Source organism: Orycteropus afer, unplaced genomic scaffold (assembly GCF_000298275.1).
Source record: "Orycteropus afer afer isolate SDZICR_OR568_19922 unplaced genomic scaffold, OryAfe1.0 scaffold00116, whole genome shotgun sequence".
NCBI classification, from domain to species: domain Eukaryota; kingdom Metazoa; phylum Chordata; class Mammalia; order Tubulidentata; family Orycteropodidae; genus Orycteropus; species Orycteropus afer.
The window spans coordinates 5,128,045-5,137,244 of NW_006921703.1; positions in this window are offsets into that span (position 1 = coordinate 5,128,045).

Consider the following 9,200-nt stretch of genomic DNA (forward strand, 5'->3'; position numbering starts at 1 on the left):
ATATGAGATGAAGTCTCATTAGCCTCCCTTCTATGGAGCATTCCAGAAGTACTTCTTCTAAGACAGATTTGTTCTTTTTTCTGGCAATCCATGGTATATTCAGTATTCTTCACCAACACCATAATTCAAATGCATCAATTCTTCTTCAGTGTTCTTTATTCACTGTGCAGCTTTCATATGCATAGGAGGTGAGTGAAAGTAACATAGCTCGTGTCAGGTGCACCTTAGTCCTTAATGTGACATCTTTGCTTTTTAACACGTTAAGAAGATCTTTTGCAACAGATTTTCCCATTATAATACATCATTTGATTTCTAGCCTGCTGCTTCCATGGAAATTCATTGTGGATCTGGTAAAATGAAATCCTTGACATCTTCAAAGTTTTTTCTGTTGTTTATGATGTTTATTGGTCCAGTTGGTTCCTGTTTTCTAGGGCATCTCAAATTCCGTCTTACCACTCAATACTCACTGAATTCTTTCAGCAAAATTAAGAAAGTAATGCATACACATAAGATTTTGGGGAAAAGAATAAAAACAAACCAAAAGTCTCAGAAGATAATAGGAAAACCTGACCTTCCAGGAATAGATTCTGATGTCCCTGCATCACTCTACACTCAGAATATGTACAATTCTGGACCCACTCAGTTCTGAAGTCTCTTCAGCTTTTGTATTTGATGGTGTGGAGACCTCTCAGGGTATGAGACTAGTACTCATTCCCCAGTGAAGCTGTATCTCAAATAGTGGTTGTTGTTATTGGGCTGATTCCAACTCACAGAGACCCCATGGTACAGAGCAGAATGCTCCATAGGGTTTTCTTGGCTGTAATCATTATAGAAGCAAGCCATTAGGCCTTTCTTCCTTGGAGTTGCTGGGTGTGTTCAACTATCAACCTTTAGGTTACCAGCTGATCCCAAACCACTTGTACAACACAGGCTCCTTCAAATATTAATTATTCATTATTAAATAAGCAATCTCAAAATTGATATGCAGGTGCTTGGTATTGTTCTCAATCCTCAGCTCAATATCATTTATCTTGCATAAGAGATATGTATACCACTATAATTCTTGTTACATATCCCTCAGACATTTGTTTATAATTGTTATTACAATAATATGTGATGCAGAGAAATAGACATATTAAAACACCAGTGACCATGAAGACTTGTATCATCCAACAAGGAGGTGAAATTTCCTTTCTAAAATATGCTAGTCAAGACCAAAAATCTCCTATATTTTTTTTTTAATATTCCTTTATCAGCTAGACCATTTAGACAATTATCTTTGCACTTTAAATAGATTTTAATAGAGAAATTTAACTACATATGCAACATTCCAAAGCTAAATTTACTTTTTCTCTGGCCAATCAAACTACACATGTAAGATTTTTATGCGGTCCATTTCATTTTTGACAATTTCCAATTTTCTTGGATTCCTACTTCGTGCATTTCATGTTCTGATTATTAATAGATGTTTGCAGCTGACTTGTTTACCATGAGCAAATGGAGGTCCTGAAAACTTACTCCATCCACGTCATTAAGGTCAATGCTACTTTGAAGAGGCAGCTCTTCCCCAGTTGTATTTTGAGTGCCTTCTGACCTGAGGGGCTTATCTTCCAGCACTGCATCAGACAATGTTTCAGGGATATTCATAAAGTTTTCCAATAATATATCAGACAGTGTGTCACTGTTGTTCATAAGGTTTTCACTGGCCAATTCTTTGAGAAGTGGATGGCCCTTTCCTGCTGAGTCTGTCTCAGTCTGGAAACTCCAGTGAAACCTGTCCGACCACTATGCATGACCCTGCTGGTATTTGAAATAACATTAGCATAGCCTCCAACTTCACAACAATGCACAAGCCACCACAGAGCAAAACTATCTGCAATTATTAAATGGTGGTAAACCAGACATTGTTATTTTTACTGTAGAAATAGAGGGCAATATCTGAGAGCCAATAATACAACTGAGTGACTATTGTGCTATTGCAGTGAAAGACATTAAAATTAACAAGAAAAATAGCAGATTAAAGAGCAAAAAAGTAAAAGAGATATTATGGCTACATCACCTGTACTTGAGCATATAATTGAAATATTAGAAAGCATTTGTATGTAAATAGAGGGCTTTGCCATCCTGACTTACAGTCTCATGTAGTTCATTTTCACTTTTACGAGATTTTAATTGGTCCTGCTAAAGGAGAACTGTGTTGGTTCTCTAGTGTTGCTATAAGAGAAATACCACAAATTAATGGCTTTAACAAACAGGGATTTATTGTCTTACAGTTTAGGAGGCTGGTGCTAGAAGACAAGCCCCTCAGTTCAGAAGTCACTCAAAATACAACTAGGGAGGAACTGCCTTCTCAAAGTAGAGTTGACCTTAGTGATATGGATGGAGTAAAGTTTTGGGCATCTCCATTTGCTGATGGGGAACAAATCAAAATGGGAAGAAATACCTGCAAACATCCATTAATAATTGGAACATGGGATGTATGAAGTACGAATCTAGGAAAATTGGAAATTGTCAAAAATGAAATGGAGCACATTATGATCAATATCCTAGGCATTAATGAGCTGAAATGGATTAGTTTTGGCTGCTTTTAATCAGGCAGTCATGTGATCTACTATGCCAGGAATGACAAATTGAAGAAGAATGTCATGGCATTCATCATCACAAAAATATTCCAAGATATATCCTGAAGTACAATGCTGTCAGTGATAAGATAAAATCTATATGCCTACAAGGATGACTTATTAATACTACTGTTATTCAAATTTGGACACCAACCCCCAAAGCCAAAGACAAGGAAATTGAAAATTTATACCAACTTCTGCAGTCTGAAGTTGACCAAATATACAATCAAGATGTGTGACTATTACTGGTTATTGGAATGCAAAACTTGGAAACAAAGAAGAATCACCAGTAGTGGGAAAATATGGCCTTGGTGATAGAAATGACTCTAGAAATAACACAATAGAATTTTGCAAGACCAATGACTTATTTATTGCAAATACCTTTTTTGAACAACATAAACAGAGTTATTCACATGTATCTCACTAGCTGGAACATGCAGGAATCAGGTCAACTGCATCTGTGGAAAGAGGCGATGGAGAAGCTCAGTATCTTCAGCCAAAACAAGGCCAGGAGCTGACTGTGGAACACACCATCAACTGCTCATATGCAAGTTCAAGTTGAAGGTGAAGACAATTACAAGTACATGAGAGATGAAATATGACCTTAATTGCATCCCACCTGAGTGTAGAGACCATGTAAAGAATAGATTTGACACACTGAATACCAGTAACCAAAAACCAGACAAGTTGTGGGATGACATCAAGAACATCATACATGAAGAAAGTGAAGGGTCATTAAAAGGACAGGAAGGGTAGAAAAGACAAAATTGGATGGCAGAAGAGACACTGAAACTTGCTCTTCAACAAATAGTTGCAAAAGCAAAAAGGAAAAATGACAAGAAGGGCTGAGAAGAAGATTTCAAAGTGCAGCTCAAGAAGGCAAAGCCAATTATTGTAATGAAATGTGCAAAGACCTTGATTTAGAAAAACAAAAGGGAAGGACATACTTGGCATTTCTCAAGCTTAAAGAACTGCTGAAGAAATTCAAGCCTCGAGTTGCAATATTGAAAGATTCTATGGGCAAAATATTGACTGATGCAGGAAACATTAAAAGAAGATGGAAGGAATACAAAAAGTCACTGTACCAAAAAGAATTGGTTGATGTTCATCTATTTCAGGAGGTGGCATATGATCAAGAACCAATGGTATTAAAAGAAGAAGTTGAAGCTGCACTGAAGGAATTTGTGAAAAACAAGGTTCCAGGAATTGAGGGAATACCCATTGATATGTTTCAACAAACAGATGCTGCACTGGAGACACTTACTCATGTGTTGCAAGAAACTTGGAAGACAGCTACGTGACTGGAAGATATCCATATTTGTACCCATTCTAAAGAAAGGTGATCCAACCAAATGTAGAAATATTTAACAATATTATTAAAATCAGATGCAAGTAAAATCTTGCTGAAGATAATTAAAAAAAAACAGTTGCAGTAGTATATTGACAGGGAACTTCCAGAAATGAAAGCTGGATTCAGAAGAGGACATGGGATGAGCAATATCATTGCTGACATCAGATGGACCTTGGCTGAAAGCAAAGAATACCTGAAAGATGTTTACTTGTGTTTCATTGATTATGCAAAGGCTTTCAACTGTGTGGATAATAACAAATTATGGATAACCCTGAGAAAAACATGAATTCCAGAACACTTCATTGTGCTCATGAGGAATGTGTACATAGATCAAGAGACTGCTGTTGTTCAAACAGAACAAAGGGATACTACATGGTTTAAAGTCAGGAAGGGAGTATGTCGAGGTTGTAACCTTCCACCATACTTATTCAATCTTTATGCTGAGCAAATAACCCAAGAAGCTGGACTGTATGAAGGAAAATAATGCAACATCTGGATTGGAGGAAGACTCATTAACAACATGTGTTATGCAGACAACACAACTTTGCTTGCTGAAAGTGAAGATGACTTGAAGCACTTACTGATGAAGATTAAAGACTACAGTCTGCTGTATGGATTACACCTCAAAATAAAGAAAACAAAAATTCTCACAACTGGACCAAAAAGCAGCCTCATGACGAATGGGGAAAAAAAAGATTGAAGTTGTCAATGACTTCATATTACTTGTTCCTCAGTTAACACAAGTGGAAGCAGCAGTCAAGAAATCAGGCATCTTATTGCACTGGGAAAATCTCTGCAAAAGACCTCTTTAAAGTACAGAAGAGCAAAGATGTCTTTTTGAAGACCAAAGTGCGCCTAAACCAAGCCATGGTATTTTCACTTGCCTCGTATGCATGTGAAAGCTGGACAATGAATAAGGAAGCCTGAAGAAGAGTTGATTTTTTTTAATGTATTTTACAGAAATAAAATTTATGTACAGTGAAATACACAAAACTTAAATGACATGGGTCAATGCATTTTTTTTTCAGTGTTCCCTCCCCTCCCCTTCCAATCCTGTAACAAACAAAGAAAATTTCCTTCTCTATATAAACCTTTCCTTGACTTTTTACAGTAATGAACTAATACTTTATTTGTCCTTCTGTGATTGACTTATTTCACTCAGTATAATGTCCTCCAAGTTCATCCATGTTATGCAGGGTTTTGAAGATTCTATAATATTCTTTAGTGTTGCATCGTATTCCATTGTGTGTATGTACCATAGTTTGGTTATCCATTCTTCTGCTGATGGGTACCTAGGGTTTTTTTCATTTTTTGCTATTGTAAATAATGCTGTAATGAATATGGGTGTGCATATCTGTTCTTGTCCTGGCTTTCACTTCTTTAGGATATATGCTTAGTAATGGGATTGCCAAGTCAAATGGGATATCTAATTCCAGCTTTTTAAGGAATCACCAGGAGCTCTTGGTAGCATAGTGCTTAAGGAATTTGAATACTAAGCAGAAGAAGGCTGACGGTTCAAACCCACCAGCCACTCCTCGGAAAGCAGGTTGGGCAATCTACTTCTATAGTTATACAGCCTTGGAAACCCAAGGAGGGGTCGCTATGAGTCGGGTCTGACTGGACAGCACATAACAACAACAATAACAAGGAATCACCACACTGTTTTCCACAGTGGTTGTATTGTTTGACAATCCCACCAGCAGTGTATAAAAATCCCAATCTCTCCACATCCTCCCTAACATTTGTTATTTTCTGTCTTGTTGAACTTTGCCGTTAGTGCTGGGGTGGATGGTATCTCATTGTTGTTTTGATTTGCATCTCTCTGATGGCTAATGATCGTGAGCATTTCTTCATTTATTTGCTGGCTGCCTGAAAATCCTCTTTGGTAAAGTGTCTATTAATGTCTTCTGCCTATTTTTTAACTGGATTGTAAATCTTTTTCTTGTTGAAGTGTTAGAGTTTTCTATAAATTTTAGAGATAAGTCCCTTGTCAGATATGTAATTATCGACAAGGATCAATTTGTTGTTGTCATTTTGTTATGTGCTTTTGTGTGGTGTTGATTTCTTTGTTCCATATAATTTTCTGTGCTGAGATCAGTTTGTTTATGAAGCGTGTTATCACTTCCTTTGTTGCTCTTGTTTTAGTATTTGCTAAACATTTATGCTGGTCCTCTTTTTTATTTTGATGTGAAGATTTATCATTTTTCTTTAAGGTTACCCTGTGATTTATAATTTTCTCCCCAAGTTTAGAACAGTCCATTCTATCTTGCAGTTGTCTTGACTTCCTTACCATTTAGAAGTTCTGTAACTATATGATTTTTTTCCCTCTTTTTGGTTTGTAAGTGTCCTCATTTGTCAATTGATGTCTCTGGATCCCTGTTGAGAATCTTGTAGGCTTATATCCTTTGGATACTTCTATAACTGGGTTGGTTTCTGGGTTATATCATCATGTGTGTTAATGGCCAGTTGTAGTTTGCTGTCGTTGCTTCTCTGTCCAAAGGACTCCTTTTAGCTTCTCTTGTAGTTGGTCTGGTTTTAACAAATCAGACCTTAATTTCTGCTTAATTGGAAATCTCCTAATTTCACCATCATATTTGAAGGACAATTTTACTTTGTATATAATTCTTGGTTGGAAATATTTCTCTTTCAAGGTTTTATATATACAATCCCATTGTCTTCAGGTCTGCATGGTTTCTGCCAAGAAATCTGAGCTTAGTATTATTGGTTGCCCCTTGTAAGTAACTTTTCTTTTTTCCTGTGCTGCTTTCAGGATTCTTTCTTTGTCTTTGATTTTGGTGAGTTTGAAGATGATATGTCTTGGCAATTTTCTTTTGGGGTCTATCCTGTTTGTGGTCTGTTGAACTTCTTGAATGGATATATTCTCATTTTTCACCATATTAGGAAAATTCTCTTCCAACAAATCTTTGACAATTTTCTCAGTGGTTTTATTTGTCTCTTCCTGTTCTGGAATTCTGATTGTTGTTATTGTCTGGTGCCATCGAGACATCTCCAATTCATAGCAACCCTATGCACAGCAGAACAACATACCACATGGTCCACGCCAGCTCCGTGATCCCTTCTATACTTGAGGCCTCGCCACAGCCACTGTGTCAATCCATCTCATTGAGGACTGTTCCCTCTTTTGTTGACCCTCCACCTTACCAAGCATGACATCCTTCCCCAGGGAATAGTGCCTTCTGACAACATGACCAAAGTAGATGATACCAAGTCCGGCCATTCTCACTTCCAAGGAGCATTCTGGCTGCACTTACTCCAGGATAGATTTGTCAGTTCTTTTAGAAGTCCATGGTATTTTCAGCATTCTTTGCCAGCACCACATCTCAAAAGCATCAATTCTTCTTGTTCTTCCTTATTCATTGTCCAGCTGTCACATGCATATGAGGTGATTGAAAATATCATGGCTGGTGTCAGGCACACTTTAGTTCTCAAGGAGACATCTTTGCTCCTCAGCACTTGAAAGAGGTCCTTTGCAGCTGACTTGCCCAGTGTTATACATCATCTGATGTCATGACTGCTGCTTCCATTGGTGTTGATTATAGAACCAAGCAATGTGAAGTCTTTCACAACTTCAATCTTCTCCATTTATCATGATGCTGCTTATACGTCCAATTGTGAGAATTTTTGTTTTCTTTATATTGAGATGTAATCCATACTGCAGACTGTATTCTTCCATCTTCATCAGTAAGCACGTCAAGTCATCCTCACTTTCAGCAAGCAAAGTTGTGTCATCAGTGTATCAAAGTTGTTAATGATTCTTCCTCCAAACTTGATGTCACATTCTTCATATAATCCAGCTTCTTGGATTATTTGCTCAGCATATAGATTGAATTAGGATGGTGATAGGATACAACCCTGATGCACTTCCTTCTTGATTTTTAACCATGCAGTGTCCCCATGTTCTGTTTGAACAACAGCCTCCTGGTCTATGTACAGGTTCCTCATGAGTTCAATTAAGTGTTATTGAATTCCCATTCTTCTCAAAGTTATCCACAATTTGTTATGACCCACACAATCAAATACTTTTATATAGTCAGTAAAACATAAGTAAACATCTTTCTGGTATTCTTTGCTTTGAGCCAAGATCCATCTGACATCAGTAATGATATCCTTTGTTCCACATCCTCTTCTGAATCTGGCCTGTACCATTGTACATAGGGTCAATGTGAGCTGTAGCTGATGCAATGTCACCCAACAACAACCACAAAGCCTTCTAATCCATTAATATGGACTAAATTGCCATTTATTATATCTTCTTTGATTACTTTTATTAATATTTTGTAGTTTTCTGTGTACAAGTCTTCCTAGTTAAATTACTTCGTAGGTATTTCTATTCTTTTGGTTGTTATTGTACATAATATTTCCCTAATTTATTTTTCAGCTTGCTCGTTGTGGCTGTATAGAAACCTGATTGATTTTTTCTTTTTATTTTTTTTGCCAACCTTGTACCCTGCCACATTGCTGAATTCATTGCTAGCTCTAACAACTTTTTTTGTGGATTCTGTGAGATTTTTCTATATATAAATTTTTGTTATTTGTGAAAAAAGAGAGTTTTATTTCCTACTTCCTGATTTGTATACTTTGTTTTTTGTTTTTTGTTTAGCCTAATTGCTGTGACTAGGACTTACAGAATTATGTTAAATAGTAGTGGTGAGTATTGGCATTTCTGCCTTGATCTTGAGATTAATGGCTCTCAGTCTGTCTCTATTGAGTATGATATTATTTGTAAGTCTTTCATAAATGCCCTTTATTATGATGAGGAATTTCCATTCTACTCCTATCTTGCTGAATGGTTTTATCAAGAAAGGGTGGTGAATTTTGACAAATGCCTTTCTGTATCAATTGAAATCATCATGTAGTTCTTTCCTTTTGCTGTATGAATGTGGTATATTACATTGATTGATTTTCTCATGTCGAACTACTCTTGCATTCCTGGGATAAATCCCTCTTGATCATAGTGTATAACCTTTTAAATTTGTTTTTTAATTTAGTTTACTTGTAACTTAATGATAATTTTGCATTTACATTTATTAGAAATGTGGCCTGATAACATACTATACAAAACATTGTTCCACCTCCTACTTTGGTGAGTAGCGACTGGGATCTTAAAAGCTAGCAAGCTGTCATCTAGATGCAATGATGGGTCTCTCCTCATCCAGAGCAAAGAAGAATGAAGAAACCCAAAATTCATCGAAACAATTAGTCCTAGC